Here is a 21,791-nt window from a genome sequence, read left to right on the forward strand (position 1 = left end):
CTGTTTCCAGTTGAGCTGCCTGCTAATGCGAGTCTGGGAAAAGCACTAGATGGCTCAAGTGCTTGGGCTCCTGTCCCCACGGAAGGGACCTGGATGGCGTTTCCAGCTGCAGGCTGTCGCCTCACCCAGACCCAGCTGTTGAGACCTTTGCAGTCTCCATATCTGTGGCCTTGTGCCACTCTACTTTTTAAATAAATGAGAGAGATGTTGTTTGCAGTCATCATAAGAAAAATAGGAATGAAGAGGAGCGCCCTAGGAGATGCCCCGATACAACATAAAGCTAGTTACACGCAAAGTGGTACAGGTGGCAGTTGTCCAAAGCTCATCTTGTCAACATTACCAGATCTGAAAACTTTGTAGACAACTGGATCAGACTTGGGAAAGAATTCTCCGTCTGGTGTTCACAAAGTGAGATGCCAGAGTGGGATTGCGGTGTGCAGCAGCCCCGGCTACAGTGGTCAGGACGGACCAAATGGGAGTCCTGGGAGACTGGGTCACCGCCTGGTGCTGAAAAAAAAAGCCCTATGACGCGATGAAGGAGCCCCGTGGGCTGGCGGAGGCTGCCCCCTCCAGGACACGAGCACAGGGCGCGCTCCAGCTCCCGCAACAGATGCTGCCTGTCCCAAATTTCATCACGGTAGCATGGAGCAACTAGACCCTACCCATCTCTCAAACACTTAAGAGACCAAGCTCCTTGAGCCAGCAGCTCAGGGCCAACCCCCGCTTTTCCTCTTCTTGTCTTCCCAGGCATTGCCCCAGGAACAACTTACTTGGGGACAAGGAGGGACATGGGGGCAGTGGCGCACCCCAGAGGTTCGCCCTGCACGGCACAGGGCACCCACGTTTCCCTTACCGCGTTGGAGCGCCGGGCACTGCCCAGCTTCCGCGCTGGCTCCCTCTGCCCGCCCCCGGGTCCAGGCGGGGCCGGGTGGGCGTCTCCGGCCGCCGCCCCTCCTCCTTGCGCTCGCGGCGCGGCCGCCTTCCTCCAGCGCGCGGCGCTGCGCACGCTCTCAGCCGGGGCCGCGGCGGCTCGTGCGCCGACCGCGCTCCGCCGGGCGCCTGGACCCGAGTAGCTTCATTGAATCTGCGGATTCCATGACGTGTCCCTGCGTGGTCCACCACTTTCCTCCCACCCGGGGAATTTTTTTTTCTTTTCTTTTCTTTTCCGTCACTCCTGCCTCTCCCGCTTCCTTGCATCCCATATCCCTCCCAGGGGCCCTGCCCAAGGCGCCCTGTCGCCTTCTCTGGGCCCCTGCGCTCAGCCCTTCTCTCCGCGTCCGACCAGTGGGGACGCCGCGCGCTGCACCTGCCGGAGAGCTTGGCCGAGCGGAGGGGTGGAGACCCGCGGGGGACTCGAAGCTGGGGCGAGCGCCGGATGAGCCGCGCGCAGGATGGAGTCTGCCCCCCGCCTCCCGAGGCCGATGTGAGCTGTGACCGTTGCCCTCCGGTTTTCCTTTTCCTCGTCTTGTCGCGTTTTCCTGCCTCGCCATCCGTCGTGCAGTGAATTCATTCGGTCCAGGTCCGAGCCACGAAAGATCATGATTGAGTGAAGCCACCGGTCTGCAACCAGGTAAGCGGTGCACGAGGCGCTCGGAGGCGAGCGGCTGGTTCCATCGGGCGCGGTGCTTAGTGCTCTGGGGTCCTCGGGCGCCCGCGCCCTGCTCCCCAGCGCTGCGACCGCGGCGGGCATCTCTGCTCCACTGGGGAACAGTATGCCCAAGTGAAAGGAAAGGCGAGGGAGAAGCCGGTTACGTAAGAGAAGGGAAATCTGTTTCCTGGGATTTTCATTAGCAACTGGGGAGCTCGCTTAGGTAGAGAGCAACGAGGAGGGGTCTGTGTGCCCACTCGGGCTCGGAGAGAACAGTGACCTCCAACCTCCGCTGGCCTGGACCAGAGGTTCCCAGCTCCGGGCAGGGGCGGCGTGAGCGGAGCAGCCTCTGATAGTTGAGAGAAACCCATTGTCTTTGTGGAAAGCTGTCCCTTTCGCCGCTTTGCATAAAGAGCGGGGGAGAGGAGAGGACAAGGAAAACCCTGAGAAGGAGGGAAAGTGAGAGGAGGGAGAGGAGACTGGAAGCAGAGCGGGGCTCCCGACTGCTGCCGATCAGCAAAACCTCAGCTGTGTGCGGTGAACGGGGACGCTCTCCCCAGAACACTGAATTATTTTGTATTTGGAAGGGGGGAAAAAAAACTAAATTTTTTTCCAGATAAAATCGAGATGTTATTGCAGTTTTGGTCCGAATAAATCTACTGACTGCTTTATCCTGGTTTATTAGCATCAAGATATTAAGCATGGATTAGCTTTTAACTGTCATGACACTAGCATTCCCCAAACCTAATTAAATCCTGGTGGATCCACAGGTATACCCCTCCTGCCAACTACAACATGAAGAAACTTAGGCATAAAACATCTTAAGAGCCACAGGATGAGTTAGGGTAGGGACAAAATGCCAGAATTTTCCAAAAGAATCCTGCCGCCACCCTTCCCCCACCCCTCCCAAAAAGGGGGAGAGAAAAATATAATAAAACCTCCAGTGTAGGGAGTTGGGGATGCCTTATATGTGCAGAGTAGGTTCCAAAGTCTGGCGCCTGGACCACCCCAGGCTTAAGGGCACATTGTCACACACTAGCTAACAAGGTACCTGCCTGCCGCCTATCTGTTGCTGAAAAAGATCGGAGAAGGAGGATGTCCAGCAACTGCCTACGGGGAAGGGGTTCTTGCTGTAGTCATGGCTGAGCTAAGCTTCGCCCATTTTGCTTGGAGGAAGGAGAGAGAAAAGAGCCGGCGTCTCCATGACGACCCAGGTGGGAGGATAGGAAAGGGGAGACCACAGCTCCAGCGCCAGGGTGGAAAAAGAAACGTTGGACAAAACTTTCCTGGCTTTGGGCACATGAGTAAGTTATCCGAAAGCCTGGCGCGGGGTCTGGGATATTTGCTGTGCCCTACGCCTAAGAGAGGGCGTGCAGAACTGGCCCGGATCCCTCTCTGGCCTGATAAAAGTTGCCTGGTTGCCGACGGAGAGGGTTTCGGAGCGAGCTCTCCGGGTTCAGCACCAAGGCCAGAGCACAGGCTCCGGGGGTCCGCAACTCCCGAGGGAGGCAGCTCTGGCTGCTCTGGGGAAAGTGGGATGAGTTTCTGAGCCCCGCACCCCAGTGGATTAATCCCAGGATCCCGCGGTGCGGAGGGGGCTTTACAAACATCATTCTCGCGTGACAGAGCATCAGAGAAAGCATTCAAAATCTGGAGTAGCCCAAGACCACGCTGAACTGAGACATGGGAGATCTTGCCTTCAAGCCAGGACAAGTTTACACACACACACACACACACACACACAAATAGACTAGATGCCTATCTAGTTTCTACGCTTTGGCATCCCCAAGCATTCATTTATTCCCTGCTCTCTTCACCCTTCCCTCCCTAACTTTTCACTGGAAATAGACGGGGCGGAAAGGCCCCTGCGTAGAGAGAGACTAGCCAACCAAGCACAGCCTAAGGACCCAAGAGGGTGGGGAAATAGTTTCTTCTTAGTTCAGACCTCACAAGATTCTGAGCAGACCTTGTGAGGTCCAGGAAAGGGGAGAGGACATATCTGCGAGATGGGACCAAGGGTCATGGAACTTTAGACCCAGCCAGCCTGTGAGCCAGCTAATTGCACTTGCAAGGTTACAGACTTAGGAAGCTAAGAGCAGGTGCTTTCCACTGCAAACAAGGAAGCCACTGTGAAGGAGGGGAGTATTTATTTTCTTTTCAGTTCATTTCAGCATTCATTCGAGGAAAACAGGTAAGTCTACCCGGCTATGTTGCCTGCATTTTGCCAGCTGGTCTCTGACCAGCTCTTCTGGTCTTCCATTGTACCAGGTTCTTGCTGACACTGATGGAGGAAGTGTATGGGAAGGTAGCAATGGCATTTTAAGTAGAAAGCCTTTAGGAGTGGCATCAAAGAATTAGAAGGGGGAGCTTGATGCACAGAACCCACATCTGGTTGGAGATGTTGATGAGTCTTCTCCATTGTCCCTGGCTGCGTAATCTGGTTGGAGAATGCGCCTGTGTGTGAGAATTTGAACTGCTTCTGGTCTGTTGATCATAAAGGCAAACGTGGTATAAGTTGCTTTCACTGGTGGGACATTCTGTCTGTGGGCATGTTGCCTTTCTCTGAAGGCAGACATGCAGAGCACTTGACACCTGTGTTTAAATGGTATGTTTACACCGTGCAGTCTTTTCTGTTGATTCAAAGCTTGGGAATAATGTGGGCTATTACAACATTTCTTACATTTCTGTTTCTGAGGGCACATTGACCAAGTGTATCCCTGATGTAATTTGTAAGAGTTGTTCTATAAAATAGAAATGGTGCATGGAGTGTTGCTGAGGCTCACACAAAGCGACTGCACTCCAGTTTTGTTTCATTTGACTCCGTCAACACAAGTAGCAATGTGCTGTAACAATAGAGTCATACAAGTGTCTAGATCATTAGATAAGGGAAGCAACACATGTCTGAGCCCTAGAATTCAAGATCTCTCATCTGTGTTATCAAGAGGGGGATTGCAAATAACAGAAGTCAGGGAATGTCTCCATCAATAATTTCTAGTCCTGGTAGATTCCATGCTCGCGTCTTCAGGGGCTGGTTAGCCAAACAATGACTTGCTGTCCTGCAGGGTGCCCGATTGCTGACAAAGGTGTCATGTGCGCTAATGCAGTCAATAGTGTACTCCACAGTTATTGGTTGACACATTCTAGGTAAGATTTTTTAAGGAGACCAACTTAGTAAAATTCATTCCTGGGCATTTACTCCTGTTTTGCAATTAAAATGAATTGATACCTCACTTTGATACTTCGTAAGCATTAGCAGAGACATATTTGAATGACCCAGGTCTTTACTGAAAACATCAGACTTAATGTAGATTGCTTCTCTAGAGAATAAAAAAGTGCTTTACTTCTCTCTCATATTCTTCCCTACCCTTTCATAAACCATCTCTGATTTGGTGATATAAAAAGAAAGAAAGAAAGAGAGAAAGAGAGAGAGAGAGAGAGAGAGAGAGAAAGAAAGAAAAGAAAGCTCGTGAGAACAGGTACCGAATAAGCAGTAGGAAAAAAAATCATTGGAGATTAAAAATAAGCAAATATTTCCTTATGGAATCCGGGCTGCATCCACTATTGTTTACAGGTGGAAAATGTTCCTATCTTCAAAGGCTTGATGTTGACTCAGAGCTTTCAGAAAAGAATGCACCCTCTTCTAACAGGAGGGCAAGTGAGATGAAGCCTCTTTCTGTTCATGAACTCTTCCTCAATCAGATTCTATGTGAGCAATACATGTATTGATAAGGAGACTGGACCAAAGAAACAGAGTCAGGGGAGAGAAGAAAACAAAGGCAGACAGTGATCTTCAACCACGAGAAGTGACGGTGACTTTCCAAACAGTTCATTGTGTCAGAACTTAAAGGGGATGGAATTAGGATATCTAGATCCCGTGAGCTTGTATTTATACATTATTGGCATGATATTGTTTCTTCACTTATCTTCAACACTTATCATTTAAGTACTGAAAGAGGAACTGGTTCACTGCAGAGGTAATTAAGACTTGCTAATAGCAGTAAATGGGGAATTGGTGGTCACACTGAAAAATGGTCAAAATATTTTTGTTGAATTAAGGTTTCGTTTTCAGTTGTAAGGTGTTTGGGGAAATAAAGAAAATGCAGTCATTTGGAAGAATATTGATTTTAGAACCTATTTTAGATAATTAGAAATAATTATTTCTAGAAATAGTTCAGATTCAATACAAAGAAGAGATCATCCTAATCGCAGTTAGTGTTCTAATGGTATTCCGAGTTCCCTCTGACAAAATGTGAGAAGATGCATATTCTTGATACTGGTTTAAGAGTATTAATTAAGGGGCTGTAGTCGTGGCATAGCCAGCTAATCCTCTACCTGCAGTGCCAGAATCCAATATGAGTACCAGTTCCAGTCCTGGCTGCTCCATTTCCCATCCAGCTCCCCATTCATGCCATGGGAAAGCAGCAGAGAATGGCTCAAGTCCGTGAGCCCCTGCACCCCCGTGGGACACCCAGAAGCTCCTGGCTGCAAATCAGCTCAGCTTCAGCCATTGCAGCCATTTGGTGTGAACTAATAGATGCAGGATCACGCTCTTGTGTGTCCTCCTCTCTGTATTTCTGCCTTTCACATAAAAATAAAATAAATCTTCTAAAAGAGCATTAGTTAATAGCAAAATATTTCCCATAAATGAAAAAAAGCAAGTGCCATCTCTAACATGATAGAATCTTGCATACACTGTAGTCTTTTTAAAGATTTATTTATTTTTATTGGAAGATACACCGAGGAGAGACAGAGGGGAAGATCTTCCATGTGCTGATTCACTCCACAAGTGACTGCAACGGCCAGAGCTGAGGTGATCTGAAACTAAGAGCTTCTTCTGGGTCACCCACATGGGTGCAGGGTCCCACCACCAGGACACAAACCAGTGCCCATATGTGATCCTGGCGCTTGCAAGGTGAGGACTTTAGCTGCTAAGCTATCACACCAGGACCCATAAACTGTAGTCTTAATCTGGCCATACTGCTAATCAGCTATAGATATCCATTCTTTATTTATTATCAAATTGCATAGTCCCTTAAACAAAGACTCAAGAATAATTTTGCTCATTGGATAGTGTTCAACTGGCCATTCAGATATCCATTTTGTCCTGAGTGCAATAAGACCACCTACTAACTTCCCTAATTTTAATGTGTAAAGTCAGCCTTCCAAATTTCAGCAGCAGGACTTTTTATTTGTAGACATACAGACATATCCAAGTTAGATTATTACCGATTAACCCTTTATTTCTGTTGCTTTGCATTTTCTGGCTACAGCCTGGAACCAGGGACTGTACATTGCTAATGGTTCTCTCAGTGGGCAAGCCTTGGGCACCTTTCACAACCAGTCTGTTTCCTGTCTCTGGAATGAAATCTTTGTGAAAGGAACCAGCGAGTGTACCTGTGAATAAAAGATTCACATCCTTGCCAGGAACTGTTTTGGGGAACTAAATGTCTTATATGCAATGTGAGAGACGAATCTAGAAATTAAGTTAAATCCTGATTCTGTGGCTGTTTCCTCTGGAAACTTATAGGCATCCACATTTCTTTTCTTTCTGTCTATGACAACGACGGATTTTTAGATGATGATTTTAATTTCCTTCATACACCAGCCAACAGAAATTAGTATAAGTTTAACCTGGAGGTGGTGCTGCCTCAAGATGGACGACGAAGGCTGGAGCGTCCTGCTAACTGCGTTTGTATCACAGTATAGGCATGTCAGGCAAGCTTCTTCACATTGGTCGTAATAGCAGCAACCCCAAAATCCCAGTGAAATGCAAAAACCAAGGTTTATTACTGCCTCTAGCTTACATGCCGCTCCCGTTCATCTGTACCTTCATTCCAGCATCCAGCCTGAGAGACGACTTTGCTATGGAACATTCCATAGCAGTGTCAGAGAAAAACAGAATGCCAAATTAAATTCCTTTCAATTCCTGCTCAGCTTTTGCACAAGTTACATTCTCATAATGCATTGACTTTTGACAAGTCACATACCACCTTGCGTCCCTGAGGTTGGTGGGAAGCAGATGTGTGTTTCTTCCACAGTGAGGCACTGCAGGTCACACAGTGACAAAGGGAGATAGAGGATGAGAATGACTGGGTACATTTGTGCAATCCATTAGACCAATTGTGTGCTCCTTATCTACTGTGTGCTTTGTTTTTCTTATCTGCAAAATGAAACTAATAATAACATCTGCTCCTCACATTTGAGACGACTTCATGTGGTAACGGAAGATTCCTAGCACAATGTCCAGCACTAAGTCTGCACTTTATAAACAGTAGATTGTGATTTTCGCTGTTCAGAATGTGGCACTAACCTCAGTGCTCATTGAGGCCCCGGACACTTCCTTACGGTCATCGTCCTAGGCAGAGGTCTTTTTCGCTGCTTTAATTACCTTGGTCCACTCTAGCATTGTTCTTGATTCTTTAGAGATAAGACTTGTTCCATTTTATTATTACCTTGGGTTCTTCTCCTGTTGTGTCAGATTTCTCAAATAAGTGTTCTCATCAATATATCTATCTAGGAAAAGTAGCAAATGTAGGCATTTGGGGGGTCTTGCAGCATGTCCTTTGTAGCTAATGGGAGACATTGGTAATTAGATCTCTACGAGCTACTGCAACAGAAATACTTACATGTCAGCCATTTAGTGAAATGGACTAACTTTTTTCATTTCCATAAATTTAATTGGCTGAAAATATACAAGGACCCAGGCTGGATATTTTGCTAACTCTAGCACATGGCTTTCAAGATATGTTAAGGGTTGCCATCCAGCCAAAATGAGGGAAGATGGAGAACAGATGACTATGTGGGAGACGTTAATGATCCATTTGTGAGAGTCATGTGTATTACTGCTGTGTGTTTTCTGTGGACAGTGAATTCTGACTGCAAGAATAAGAGCAATACAGTGGAATCACTGGTATTTAAAGTCCATGTAAATAGCTGGAATCAAAAGCTGCAGCTAATATGCTCAGGAATAAGGTGGGTCAGAGAAAATGATTTGTCCCAGTGATGAAAAGATTTCTGATAGAGACTCGACTCTTTTGTTGTACCTCTGAGTCACTTTTAAGCAGTGTTTTTAAAGAAATTGGTTGGGCTCTTTTGACTTTTGGGTTGGGTGAAGATGATGCTTAACAAAAGACATGCAGATTCATATTATTTGACTTTTTCTAAAGGAGCCATTAAAGTAGACACAAGGAGGAAGAGCCATCATCCCAGCCCATGCTCAGAAACAAATTCCTAAAGCTGACAGTTACACCCATATCGTGCCTGAGAATGTTGAGGAATTAGATGCTGTCTTCCAAGATCTGGTCCTTGCCGTTGAATAGCAGTTTGCATTTTGTTTCGGATCTCGTACATGTCTACAGGTTGCCCACATGTTTTAAGTTGAGGTTGAGTTAATCTAACAAATTTGTGTTTTCCTGAAAATAGACCATATAATTTGTGAGCAGTCTATGAGAACCTCTGCCTGCCCCCAAGGAGAGCAAGTACCTTGGGAAACAAAGACCTGTGTCTTCCTACTAAAAGTGTGACACAAGCTTTAATGCTAGACCTAAACCAGAGAAGAGAAACCTCAGGGGAAGTACAAGAGAAGGCTGTGTGAGCATAAGGCAAAAGAAACAGTAAGGCTCCACAGTGCTTCTCTTCTCTCTCTCTCTCTCTCTCTCTCTCTCTCTCTCTCTCTCACCTTCCTGATTCCCAATGCCCCCCCCAACTCCAGTGCCAAAGCCATGGTTCATTTACTTTGCAGGCCCCAAGATTACCAAGCTGAAATAGTGAGTACCGCTCATGCATGTTATTCCTGCCCTAGGAGGCTTATTTTGGGTTATAGGACTGTTGGCCATCAGAAGTATTTTGACATTTCACAGTCAACAATATGCCGTAAAAGAATGAAGGGGATTTTCTATTTTTCAATGATTTATTTATTTTTATTGGAAAATCAGATTTACGAAGAGAATGAAGGACAGTGAGAAAGATCTTCCATCGCTGGTTCACTCCCCAAGTGCCACAACAGCCAGAGCTGAGCTGATCTGAAGCCAGGAGCTTCTTCCAGGTCTCCCATGTGGGTGCAGAATCCCAAGGCTTTGGGCCGTCCTCCACTGCTTTTCCAGGCCACAAGCAGGGAGCTGGATGGAAATGAAACAGCCAGGACAAGGACTGGTGCCCATATGGGACCCCAGTGCATGCAAGGGGAGGAATTTAACCACTAGGCTACAGTGCTGGGCCCAGCATGAAGGATATTTTCTAAGGCAGAGTACTTGGGAGAGGAGGAGGGATCACTGTTTTCAAATATCATGTCATTTGGAGATTAAGAAGGGAAGAGGATTGTTCTGTTGGGCATCAAGGGATAGAACAAGGACTTGGTGGTGGAAGTTACAAAGTGATATGTTCTAGTTTGATGTAAGAAATCATTTTCAGAAGCCATAGCTAGGCAGATGTGATGTGATCCGTCCTCCAATTTGAAGAGCCCTGAAGTTTCCATCACTTGGAGGCTTAAATTGCTGGGAAGGTGAGGAGTGGGTTTAGAATGCATGTGTTTGAAAGTCACTGTCAACACATGGCTTCTAATCCCCGTGCAGTCCGTTTCCGTCGGCTGATCAGGCTGGACCCCGATTTTCTCTGAGACCATCACTTTATGACTTGAGGGGCAATCAAAGGAATCATCTTCAACCAGAATGACATTTCAGTCCATTGTAGTTCACCAAGCCAGGTTTGGAATAGAGGAGTTACATGATTACACTGCAGGACTACAGGATTCACTAGTCACAGAAAAGGGTTGCCCTAGCTGGACGCTAACAACACAGCCCTATTCTCAATCCACAGATGGAGAATGGCATACATGTCTGGAGCCTTGCACTTTTTTTTCAGTCGGAAGGCCATGCTGCAAGCGACTAAATTACACATCAGGTTTGTAGACATTTCTTACAGTGCAACTATAGTGTGTCTTAGCTCCTTCTTTCTGCTTCTGTAACAGAACGCCTAAGCTGGGTGATCTGTACTAAACGGAGATTGATTTAGCTCACAGTTCCAGGGATTTAAAGTCCAAGAACACAGCACCAACTTGTGGAGGGGGTTCCCTAAAGCATCATCCATGGTGTGAGGCAGAACTGAACAGGGAGCTGAACTTGGATTTATAACAACCCACTCATAAGGACTAACCCATTGTTGCGGTGAGACATACATCCATCCCTGAGGGCCCAGACTTCATGATTAATCACCTGTTTTTAACTCTCATTTCTCATCTCCCATCTGCTTGAGATGAAGCAGCCAGTGCTTGGGTGGAGGAACCACTCAAGCCACAGCACATTAAGAAGATAATGTTCCTACCTGAGTTTCAATAATGGTGAAGACAGAGTGGATGCTGTCCTCATCGGTTGTCTGCTGATGCCTCAACAGTGAATGCCTAAGCATACAATCGCTCTCCCGAGTTTGTATCAACCCTGTGGTGTTGCCAGTTCCACAGCACCGAAGTATATTCAATGGAAGGAAACTATTATCTCACATGCTGTCATGAAAGGAATCCCTGCTTCAGAAAGGTGGTCAAATGAGGTGGTTCCCTTTCTTGTGGTCTCAAACCCTAACACTCCCTGTCACACTGGCTGATCACTGTGGGTCTCTGTGGTAGAAGGGAGCATCATGACCAACCGAAGGAAGCTCAGCTTAGCTGAGGATCCAAAGTGGATCCTCAGATCGGCAGTATCGGCCTCACCAAGGAATTGGCTACAACAGCAAACTCTCTAGCCCACCCCACACCTACTGAATCAAGAACTCCTGGATGGGGCCAAGCATCCGTGTGTCCCCTGCAGGGATGCACACTAATGCACAATGATGGCAAACTCGGGTGTTCCTGAACTCTGCCTTACAGGGCAATGCTGACTCAGGCTGCTGCTGCTTGCAGCCTTCTCACAGAAATCCCTCCAAGCGTGTATTCATGCAAGATCCATACTGTTCCTGGAAACAGAATACCATTCCTCTCTTCTACTGCTCAGAGAGGGTTCACCTGGACCCAGAGCCAAAAAGGAAAAACAGAGAAACTATTGGTCCTACAGATAAAATGTGCACAATCACACCAGCTTGCAAAGTGTGTGGGCATACAGCAAGGGCTTCTCTGTTGCTCTCGTTGCATAAACAAACTGCAGAGTCTTCTGGAATCATCATTATTCCATCCAGAAGGGCTTTTTTTGTTCTTTCTTAAAATTAATAGTCTTCTCTATTATCCTTTAAATAAAAAACTATATCAATGAATAAGATAGAGGTACTCTTGAGAAAAGACATATTAAGAAGATTGAATAGAGGGTTTATCACAGAAAACCTTAGTGCAGTCAAGTGAAGAATAATTAGTTACATAACATTTGCCTTCATTTACAGCATCCCTTGGCCATCTCTGTATTGCCAAAAATTGGCCTTTATGGGCTAGGTCCTGTCTTGTCACGGCTGCTAGAATTAGTCAACAAATATGCATCTATGAGTACTTCCTATATAAATAAAACAGAGGAGAAAATGTCCTGAGTCCAGCCCTGGAGGCTTTGTACTTTAAGAAAATAAGGGTATCCATGAAACAATAGCTAGCAACACAAATAACATAGTGTTAAAAAGGAAAGAGCCTTAGTTAGGTGGGGTGACATTAAGAGGGGATACCGTTGTAGATGTCCAGGTGTGAGGAAGAATGGGAAGAGGTCTTGATAGAGAAGAATTTTAATAGTTGATAGATTTGCCCAGAAGTGAGGGGTTTACCATAGAGGAATTCACCTGCAGCCAGAGAGTGCTAGCAAGGTTTATAATGCATGGACTTGGCATGCCCCAGCATGAAGACAGAGGGGAACCATGCATGGGCTCATAGATCTTTGAGAAGTAACTGTATTTATTGAGGATGAGTAGGAAGATATACATGGTATTGGATTTGGCAGCTGTGAGAAAGGCAGATTTAAGAGGCACTTCTGGGATTAAGAGATAGCTGGGAGACTAATTGGAAGAAAATAAGATTTAAGCATGCCCAGAGTAGCAAATGAGAAACAAAAACGTTCCAGCTTCAGACCCATCAGTGGTGCTCAATGCCAATGATCACTCATGAGCCCAGGGAGTAGACCGATGATGGATTCCATCCAGAGAAAGCTCTCACACCGCACTATGCAAGCAAGAGGGATCGCACGTGGCCACAGTCCAGGTACAGAGTGCTGAGTGATCCAGTGTGTATCTAAGGCTGCTGGGGAGGGAACTGGGCCAGCCATTGCAGCAGGGCCTGATAGATGCACCTTGTGGCTGCCTTCATATGCAAGCAGAGCAGCTGAGTGACAGTGTTCAAGAGCATGGCTTTGGGATTTATCCCTCCTGGGATGCTGTGGAAAACCAGTAAGACTAGGGTCTTGATGAGAAATATGTTCATCCTGAAGCTGATGGAGCCATCGTGTTTGGTGATCAGAAGCAAGAAAGTAGACAGGATTCGGTTCTCATATGAAAAAGTAACATTGCTTGAGCTTCATCTCCTACTCCCTCCTAGTGACACGTATCAAACTACAAACATTCTCTCTGCTTGTGGAGTAAAACTCAGTTGTGCTGTGGTGGTTGCCCCTGGGAACATAGTCTGGCTTTGGGTAAAATACGAAGTGGACTTCACAAGGGCCCCATCCAGTAACCTTGATGACATGGTCTGCTTCAGACAGTTAAGTTGAGTTGCTTCATAACTTCAGAATAAGTCAAGATTCATTTTACCAAACTCAAAAATGGCATGACTAATGAGCCCAAGATAGTATTCTGTCAGTAAACTTTATTTTTTAGGGAAATCACTTGTATGGTCTACATCATTCTTGCTGTTGTATGCATACATGGCACCTGTTTAAAATTAACAGCTCTGACTTTCTTCTGAGCGCCCATTGTGACAACAGTGATAAGGTTGTCATGGGCACTAGGTTGATAATGATTGGCATGTAGGGTTCTAGGACTAGAAAATGTATTTCATGTGACAGTCGTTGAGTGCAAGTCCCCAACCAATACAAATCACCCACAAAGTGTACAAACACGAACTTTACAGTGGTTGATAGAAAAAGGATGACAATGTAGTTATGAGGCACACAAAATTAAATTTGAATTGTACAATCTAATTAAAACCCAACAGCCATTTTCAAATGAACTCCCAGTATTTTCACTGAGTTAATAAGATTTCCTTGAAATAAGCGATTGTTAAACTATAATAGATCTTTTTTAGTTACCATCAGCCAATCTAAGGTAGATTTTGCTCTCATTTAAAAAAAGAAAAATCAGGAGGCTCGTAGCCCTGGAAGATGAACTGCGGGTTTCCTGGTGAAAAATCACTCTTCATTTGATGACTCTAGCCTTACAGACACTCCCCTTCATCATGCCAACAGTCTGAACTATGGTGCTTCTTTGCCTGCTAACTGTTCAGACGAGCTGCTCATCTTGCCGAGACGAATGACGGGGTGGGAAGCCATGGGTGTCCATCTCGGTCTCTTCCGTGGCTGTGTCGGTCATGGGCAACTTGAGAAATCTGTGCTTTGTATTCCTACCACAAAACAGATCCAGTCACTCTGTCCTCTTCTGGCATCCCAAGACTTCCTAAAAATGCTCAACTCCCCAAGAAAATGTGAAAGAAATCTCAGTGAATGAAGAAAGGAAAGCCAGCACAGGTCATAGCACATGAGAAGTCTTCAGTAGTGGGAGGGTGGATGAATAAGGAGGGAAAGGGAACCAGATTCGAGGGAGCTGCAAGAGGATTTGCTGAAATCAGAGATTTGGACGACCTAGACTGCCTTTGAAACGGATGTATTGGTCGGCTTTTGATCACTGTAACAGATTTCTGAAACAACTAAATATGGGGGGAGGATTGTTTCAGCTCATTCTTTTGGAGGTTCAGGGTCCAAGGTGGAGTGGGACCTGCTGGTCCATCCACCTGGCGAAGCAGGGGGATGACAGTGGCAGGACATACGCAGAAGAATGACCATGTGACAACCAGGAAGCAGAGGCAGGGAGTATGTTCGTTTGTGTCTATGTGGACTCTACTTACAAAGTCACTTGATTGAACCGTGGAGCCCCACTCCTCTGCAATATAGTCTGATCAATTTTTTCCAAAGTTCCCACCCCTGAACACCATTGTTGGATTAAAGTTCCTACACTTAGTAACATTAATGTTAAGACTTTGGGCACCAAACCCTTTAACATGAAGTTTTGAAAGAAATATTCAAACTAATACTCAAATCATAACAAGGAAGGAAGAATAGTTTACAGAATGTCTTCATATCATGAAATGCTCAGCCCAGAGTTCAAAAACTGAGAGTGCCACAGCAAACCTATCTTGTGATTCCCTTTGCCAAGAACATTTCAAAATCCCCAACTGTTTTCTGTTACCTTAGCAAAATCAAAGTGGTGGACTCAGTGTAGATGTCCAAGTCTCTGAGTCAGAGATCTCATAGTGTACTGGAAAATGTCCACTAAGATGGGAACATCACGCTCTGGAACCTGAGCTTCCTCTCTGTCACAGAGGGTACCTTGTGCGGTGGTTTTGTGAGCTACAACTCACCTGTGTGCCTTACCCATCTGCCAAGTGGGAACCCCTTAATCAACATGAGCTAAACTATATGGAAGTGTGGCCCCTCCATGCCTGTTCCGAGGAATTCATGCAAGAGCCACTCCATACAAAAGCAAGAGCCTACAGTGTACTAATTCCGACAGAACTGTTGGAAACCACTAAAACTATTCCACATAGATTTCTTTGGGAATTAACACAGACTGTATTATCCCATGTTGTCAAAGCTCCTGACTTTAGCCTGGCCCATTGCTGGCTGTACAGCCATCTAGAGAGGACACCACCAGTAGATGAAATTTCTCTCCCTCTCTCTCTTTCAAAATAAATTGACCTTTAAAAAATGATGCCCATTTCTGTAAATCCGTTGAAGACCTATCCCAAGAAACGAAACACTCACATACTGTATATGGAGGTCAGAGGGGAGACAGAAATGAGAAAGCGCTATTTTTCTCTTCTCAGTCATCTGTAGTAGTGATGACTACTGGATATCATCCAGATATAATGCTTGTGTGATGAGAGAGGAAGAATAAACTTGTGGTTCAGGTGCCCAAGATGGATAACAGTCTCCATGCTGTCTGAAGACCAGGCCACGAGCTAGCTCCCTGGGACCTGACATTTCTCTGTTGGGGTTGTGCCTCTTGGTGGATTCCAGCTTCCAATCCTGAGTCTTTGTGCAGTCTGGCATCAGCACATTTCCTATGATGAGGCCCAAGGTTGGCATTCACTTGAATGCCTGCCATTCTGCAGAGTGAGTGTTTACTAATCTCTGTGGATAAGTTGTTTAACTCCTTTCTGTATCAGGTTTTCCAGGTACAAAATAGTGACTTAGGGGAAAAATCCATTCATAAGCAATTTTTCCCCATCCCTGCTTCTAAGAGGATATGGAAAATTATAATCAATAATTTAAAAATTTTATATGTTTTTTCCAACTGCCCAGCATCTCTGTTACTTAGGAGGCAGGTACAGTGCTGACATTGATGCTTAAAAGAAGGAACTGCATTTACTGACAGAACAATGGCCCAATGCTTCACAGGTAGCCAAAGGATCAGGCCTCAAAGGGTCCCACCCAGCACACAAAACAGAGGGAAGAAACTCCTGTTGTGGAACAATCCTTACCAATTGAATCTTAAGTCCTAGGTTGAAATGCTGTTTGAGCCTGGCTTGAATAGATGTTCCGAGTAATGTCATGAACCCAGGATGCTCCATTCCAGAAGCACCCTCCATCACCAGAGGTGCATAGAGTTCTCGTGAGCACACCTGAGATCACAAACGAGGTTCAGCTGCATGAAAATATCCACCCGAGGACTGGGAGAAGCCCCCCACCTGCGTGTCCACATAGTGATACATATTCCACACAGAGGGTGCTTTCAGACCCCTCTCTGGAAATTTCTACCAATGGGAACAGAATCAAAGTGCATTTTGTCTTGTGGCCAAATGCATGGAAATCAACTTATTCTCTCTATAACACTTGCCTTTAAAGGGACTGCCCAGATTCGAGCCTTCCGCAGTTTTAACGTTTCTGCAGAAGAAATGTTCATTTTCTTTTTTAAAAAGATTTGTTTTATTTTATTGGAAAGGCAGATGTACAGAGAGGAGGAGAGACAGAGAGGAAGACCTTCCGTCCGATGATGCACTCCCCAACTGAGCACAATGGCCGGTGCTGTGCCGATCCAAAGCCGGGAACCAAGAACCCCTTCCGGGTCTCCCACATGGGTGCTGGGTCCCAAAGCTTTGGGCCATCCTCGACTGCTTTCCCAGGCCACAAGCAGGGAGCTGGATGGGAAGTGGAGCTGCCGGGATTAGAACCAGTGCCCATATGGGATCCCGGCGTGTTCAAGGAGAGGACTTTAGCCGCTAGGCCACTGCACGGACCCAAAATGTTTGTTTTCAATTCCAAAGCATCAACACATTGTGTCCATTGTCATGTCTACTTCATGCAACTTGAATAAAGACCCTAGATTGTGGTCCATTTGTTTTACACGGGTCTTTTTCACTTATGTGTCACACAAGTAAGCTATCTTCAAAGCAGGAAAGTATGGAAACTTAGATGAGCTTTAATTTAGAAAAAGGCCAGGGAGGGAATGAAGGAAAGAGGGAAAGAGTAGAGGAAATAGTATACCTAGCAAATATTTGGGTTTATTTATGGATTTTTCACTACAAGTGGACTACCACATACAGTATTTTGTTGTCTGATATTCTTAGCTGATGTTGAATTATCAACTCCCATCCAAGTCTGTAGTGCTGTGTGGATTGTAGGCTCCTGGCCTCATTCTCTTGTGTAGTGGGCCTCCCCACCACAAACACTGGCCATCTTGCTGCTGGCTTCCTGCTGATGCTCTGATGTGATGGAGACTTTCCCTTAGGCCCAGGCCTTCCAACACAACTGGGTCTGCAGCCCAGAGTAGTCCCCCTCAAATTCCCACCCAATTGTCATCTTCTCAGCTAGAGCTTCTGCTGCTATGCCCCTGAGTCTTTGTGCTGTCATGCACATCCACCCCCGCTGCCATATCCCAAGTTTCCTGATTTAGTTTCCTCTGTGTGACACGTTACCTTCTAACACGACACATAAACTGGATGTTGACATTTGTTTATTTTCTGTCTCCTGCAATCAGGGAAAAACTCCCCTGGGGTAGCATTTCTGTCTGCTTATTCACTGAAGTATATCCTGGCATCACAGGCATTGCCTGCCTGGCGCATGGCAGGTGCTCAACATTGTTGTGTAAATAGTCAATGTCATTGCAATGGCTGCATTTTAAAGTGTTCCTAAAACATATTGACCATGCATATATCATGCCCTTTATCTTGGATACTGTTTTTTTTCTCTTTTGTTTGTCTGCATTTTTGTATGCTCTGCATCAGAAAGCCTTGTAATATAAACTGTTACAGAAATCATTGCTGAGTAATTTGTAGGCACTTCTTTAACTATTCTTCTTAGATCTCATCACACTCCTTTCAATTACTACACGTACTTACTCCTCACCATTGCCCAATGCATGAGCAGCCTCTAAGCACTGATTCATGGCCCCACAAGCAATCTGATTGGCTGTGGGGACATTCAGAGGAAACCGGACCAGCCACCACAGCCTGTGCCCGCTGGAGCCACCAGACACATGGACCAGTCTAGGAGCAAAGGAGGAATTGGTATCAGATCCGTGAATGCAGGGGAGATTTAAAAAGTGAACAAAACTGGTAAGATATTAGCTTCCTGAAGTGCTGTTATGGTTGTTTGTTGTTTGTATATTTCTTTACTTGAGGGTAGGGAAGAGAGGAGAGTTGGGGAGAAAAAGCAAGAGAGAGAGAGAAGAGAAAGATGGAAGAGGGAGCAGAGAGAGAACCTAGCTAAAGGCAGTTTCCTTAACAACAGCTCTTCCGGTCTCACTTGGCCATATGTCAGGTCAGACACTATTTTTTCCCTCTGGGTTCATGAACTATTATTAGCTTCACAAGTGCAAGAATAGCATTAAAGGGACATCATGCTTTTGACTGAGATTATACACAAAGATAAAAATCTCTGCCTCCCCATCACCCTCCTGCCCCTTCCAGAAGATTATAACACCTCTCAGCAGACAAGGTTCTCTCTCTCTCTCTCTCTCTCTCTCTCTCTCTCTCTCTCTCTCTCTCTCTCTCTCTCTCTCTCTCCCCCTCCCTCCCTCCCATTGGCTCCTTCAAATTTCTGACAGGTGCAGCTATAAGGGATTGGAAGCTACTTTCTAAAACAAGGAAGTATCTGCATTCTTTTATTATGTGACTTTAAAAAGAAAAACACTGTTTTAAGATATAAATGTTTGGCCTGGCACAATGGTTCAATGACTAAATTCTCACCTTGCAAGTTGTGGGTACCCATATGCGCTTGTGTCTTGGCTGGTCCACTTCCCATCCAGCTCCCTGCTGTAGCCAGGGAAAGCAGTAGAGGATGACCCAAAACCTTGGGATCCCACACCCACGTGGGAGACCTGGAAGAAGCTCCTGGATCCTTGCTTTAGATTAGGTCAGCTCCAGCCATTGCAACTATTTGGGGAATGAGCCAGTAAATGGAAGATCTTTTTCTCTCTCTTGTCTTCTTTTTGTAAATCAGATCTGCCTTTCCAATAAAAATGGATACATCTTTTTTGAAAAATGTTTTAAACCTTTAAACATATGCTCTCCTTCACTTTTCTTCCTTAGAACAGTTTTTATTAGTAATAATCATAATAGTATGGATTAAAGTGTGACATATATACAGTCTGAACCCATCACATCAGTATCAACATTTCCCTTTTATGAGTGCAGAGCTGGAGTCCTGCTCTTCTGCTTGTTCATACAGTACACACTCAGTGTGAACTTGCGTCAGCACACCATGCCAGATAACACGCGAGACTTAGTGCTTCAGTCCCACTCTGCTTTGGGATTCATCTATGGTCTCTCCCACCTTACATCCTACATTCTCGTCCCAGCTTCTAGTAATCACTTTAGTGTATTCAGATTGACAGGCGTTCTGCCTCTTTGGCTTCCATACGTGAGGGAGAACAGCCAGCATCTGTCTTTGTGTGTCCAGTGCGTTTTCTTGACCCTCTGCCCTCCAGTTTCACCCACTTTGCTGCAAATGGCATGATTTCATTATTTTTTTAAGGCTGAAGAGTCTTTCAGCCTTAAGATATATTTTCTTTATCCATTCTTTATCCGTATTTTCTTTATCCATTCATTTGGTGATGGGTTACCTGGATTAATTCCATTTTGGGGTTATTGTGAACACTGCCATAATAAACATAACAATAACATAACATAACATAACATAACATAACATAACATGTATTTATTTGATAAATAGATTTCAGGTATTTTGAGTACATACCCAGCAATGAGATTGCTGGGTCATATGGAAGATGTATCTCTACTCCTTAAATAAATCTCCATGCCATTTCCCTCTGTGGCTACACTAATTTACCTTCCCAATAGTGTTTAAATCCTCTTTTCTCCACATCCTCATTGTGACTTGTTCTTTCTTTTGATGACATCCACTCTAGGGGAGTGCAGTGATACCCCATGGTGGCTTTAATTTACACTTCCCTGATGGCTCCTGGTGTTGTGCATCGCTTCGTATATTTGATGGACATTTATATTTCTTCTCTTGAAAGCTCTATGTTTAGGCCTTTGCCTATTTCTTAACAGGGCTGGTTGCTATTGGTTAATGTCTTTTGAGTTTCTGATGTATTCTGGTTATCAATTATTTGTAAGCCAAATAATTTGCAAGTATTTTCTCCAGTTCTATCAATTGTGTCTTCATTCTGTTGGCGCTTTGTTTTGCTGTGTAAAAGCCTGTGAGTTTCATGCAAGTTTTGTTTGTTACTTGTGCTTTTTGGGTTTTATTCACACACACACACACACACGCATTGCCTATATCAGTTCGTTGAAGCATTTCCCTTACGATTGCTTCTGGAAGTTTAATCGTGTCTGATCTTATGTTTACGTTTTCAGCCCATCTAGAGTTAGTTTTTATATATGCAAGGAAATAGAGATCTAATTTCATTTTTCTGCATACATGTGTCCAGTTTTGCCAGCACCATCTATTAAAAGGACTGGCCTTTCCTCAAGGTGTGTACTTGGCACCTTTGTGAGAAATAAGGTGGCTGGACGGATGGGAATTGATTTCTGTATTCTCTGTTCTGTTCTCTAGATCCATATGTGTTGTATTTAAACCAGTGCTGTGCTGTTTTTATCACCATAGCTTTGTAGTATTGTTTTTAAATACCTCGAGCTTGACATTTTATTCCTTAGAATTGTTTCAACTAGTCTAGGTCTTTTATGGGTCCATATTTTCAAAAAGTATTTTCTTATCAAACCAAGATGTTTTAAACATCTCCTTATATCTGAAAATCCATTGAAGAAATAACAAAGAGCTGGCAGCCATCATTCACTATTTTAAAAATAATAGAGAAGGGGGCCACCCCAGACTACCCTATGGTGCTGCCACCCCTTCAGGCCTGAGAACCTGCAACAGCAAGTGCACAGAGCCCAGTGCTCAATATTGGCTCTGATGACTTGCAGTCTTCTGCTGTGAGGCTTCCTCGTGAGCTTAAATTCAGGAACCTCACCTGGACTTCACCCTCTCACCAAATGGATAGATCCCGCTGGGTCCCAGGTGCCACTGCAACTCTCAAGGTGAGAGGGTTGCCAGATTATGACACAGCTAGCTACCCTAACCACGAGTCCCCCAGAGTGAGTTCAGCTGTCTGGCAATTTATGATATTTGAAAATGCAAATCATGACTGCACTCAACACTACGTTTTTGCTTCTTTGTCATCCCCTAAACTCTACAACATAGTGACTATTTGCACAGCACTTAGATTGTATTGCGTATGACATATAACCTAGAGAGGATGTCAACGCTGCAGAGGATATGCACAAGTTCTATGCAGATACCATGCCATTTATGCAAGGGACTTGCACTCACAGGAGTTTGGTATCTGCTGGCAATCCTGCCTGCAGATGTCACAAAGAGACTGTAGCTGCTGTGAAGTTACTGTTCCCCCCAGGGTCCCAGGCACAGACCTCAACTGCAGCCACCGACTTAAAGGCAGAGACATCCCACAGGGGTGCAAACAAGGTGTGGTAGCAACTCCAAAGCTTGGTGTGATGACAGTCAGAAGGCAATGTGGCCATGGCATGAAAGCCCAAGGAAAAAGGTTGACGGAAGGC

At 45.2% G+C, this 21,791-nt stretch overlaps 1 protein-coding gene across 1 annotated transcript in view; it reads left to right on the top strand.

The window, feature by feature from the left end:
* Positions 1-1,022: 1,022 nt before the first annotated feature.
* The window catches only part of KCNJ6 (potassium inwardly rectifying channel subfamily J member 6), a 253,462-nt gene continuing 232,693 nt past the window's right edge, over positions 1,023-21,791 (top strand). The window contains exon 1 of the mRNA XM_058661627.1: positions 1,023-1,570. The gene's annotated coding sequence lies outside the window, so the exon portion shown is untranslated. The remainder of the gene's footprint in view (positions 1,571-21,791) is intronic.

This window comes from Ochotona princeps, chromosome 3 (genome assembly GCF_030435755.1).
Source record: "Ochotona princeps isolate mOchPri1 chromosome 3, mOchPri1.hap1, whole genome shotgun sequence".
Taxonomy (NCBI): Eukaryota; Metazoa; Chordata; class Mammalia; order Lagomorpha; family Ochotonidae; genus Ochotona; species Ochotona princeps.